This window comes from Nannospalax galili, unplaced genomic scaffold, assembly GCF_000622305.1.
Source record: "Nannospalax galili isolate Female #2095 unplaced genomic scaffold, S.galili_v1.0 scaffold302, whole genome shotgun sequence".
NCBI lineage: Eukaryota > Metazoa > Chordata > Mammalia > Rodentia > Spalacidae > Nannospalax > Nannospalax galili.
Window position 1 is genome coordinate 4,163,427 of NW_008350120.1, and position 2,205 is coordinate 4,165,631.

The following is a 2,205-nucleotide window of genomic DNA, read 5'->3' on the forward strand; positions in this document are numbered from 1 at the left end:
CGTATCTCTGTGAGTTCAAGGCCAGCCTGGTCTACATAGTGAGTTCCAGGCAAGCTGGGGCTGCAGGGAGACCATCTCAAAAAGACCACAAAATAAAAAAAAAAATAAGGACACTTATGCATCAAGAGGACCGAACTCTCATGACCTCATCCAGTCCTACTCATGCCGGGAGGCCCCACCTCCAAACACCACCAGCATAGGAATTTGGGCATGAAGTGTTCGATGCATCAGCTCAGGGAGATGTGTTTGGTCCATGCACTGTCTACTCTGGTAAGCCTGCTTTGTGCAGACTTCTGACTCCTTTTCTGATCCCTCCCATTTGCAAACAGCTCAGGATTTCCCTGGCTGACTGACCATCACTTTCTCCAACATGTTTGCTGCTCTGTGGACCCTCTGTCCTCTTTCCAGGAAAGTGAGTCCTGTGTCCTGACAGTGCCTCAAGTCAGTGGATTCTTCTTTGTTCAGTCGTGTACTCCGGCCTCTTTCGAACATCTGCAAAATCGAATCCCGAGCCCTCTCCACTCCTGCTGCTAGACAACCCATGCAGTGCCCCCAGCATCTGGTCTGTTTTCTCCCTTCTCCTTCATCTAGGTAAGCTGGGCTCTGAGCCTTGTGATTTCAGGGCTGGGGCAGGAATGCAGTCTGATGCATGCAAGGCAAACACTCCACAACTAGCCACATCCCAATCCCCCTGTTTCAGTGCTGAAGCCAGGGTACAAGAAGGTGCGGGTGCTGAGGAGATGGGGCGAGAGACCTTTGAAGAAGGCCAGCCTGGAGGAAGTGCCACTGAGACCTGTGCTACTATTAAAGGAGCGTGGCCCTCAGAGCCCCTCCCTGTCCTCCAAGAAAAAGCTGTCCTCCACCTGACTCTGGAAATCCCCTCCATTGTTCAAACCCTTTCCTGGTATCTGTTTATGATTTCTATGGAAATGGTCTGGGGCAGAGGAGAAAGAACATTCTGCCCCAGGTAAGACAGCCAGTGGCTATATAGGTAAAGTCTCTGGAAATCAGCCCTAGATTGTTCCAGTCCTTTCCTATTCTGTGTATAGTTTCTATGGACAACCCCTGCTTTGTGGTTTTGTGGTTTTTCTGCTTAAAAGTCCTGAGTTTTCACTGCTCAGGGTCGTAGTACAGCTCCCGAGACTGTCTGTGTCCCCAACCAGTTGGATCCAATAAAGTGCTCCTTTTTACTGAGACTCAGTGTCTGAGTGGTCAATTTAGGGAATTTTACGGACCCCAAACACTATGGACTCCAGGAGGTCCTCAAGGCTACATCCTTTGCTCCAAAGAGCCGAACTACATTAAAGAACATGCTTTTATGCACAGTGTTAGAACAACAGTATGCTGAGATACTTGAGTGAGGCATCCCCAAAAGGCCAGGTGGCTTTAATAATTGGAAACAGGTTTGACCTCCCCACCAATGTCACATTTACCCATTGGTTCCTCCATCACCATACAGAAATGCTTTAAAAAAATGTTTATTATTTTTATTTTATGTGAATGCGTGTATTGCCTACATATAGGTAAGTGTACCCATGTCATGCAATGTCTGCGGAGGACAGAAGAAGCTGTTGGATGCCCTGGAACTGGAATTATGGACAGTTGTTAGCTGCCATGTGGGTGCTGGGATTCGAACCTGGGTCTTCTGCAAGAACAGTCAGTGTTCTTTAACAGCTGAGCCATCTCTTCAGCCCCTAGAAGTACTTTTTATTCTGTTTTTTTTTAAATTTCTGTGTATGAGTGTTATGCCTGCATGTGATAAGTGTACCTGTGTCGTGCAGTACCTGAAGAGAACAGAAGGGCATCAGATTCCCTGAAACTGGCATTAAGGATGGTTGTTAGCACCCATGTGGGTGCTGGGATTCGAACCCCTGGGTCTTTCTGCAAGAACAGCCCGTGCTCTTAACCACTGACCAATCTCTCCAGCCCTGAGAGGTGCTATTTAAAAATAGCTTTCTAGCGAGGCATGGGGGTTCACACCTGAAATTCTGGCAATTGGAAGGTAGAGGCAGGAGGATCAGGAGTTCAAGGTTATCTCTGGCTACATATCAAGTTTGAGACACCCCCCCAATGGTTTAAATGAAAATGTCCCCCATAGGCTCCAAGTAGTTGGACATTTTGTCCCCAGATGGTGTTGCTGTTTTGGGAGGTCTTAGAAGGTGTGGCTGTCCTGGAGGAAGCATGTCACTGGGAGTGGCTTAGAGA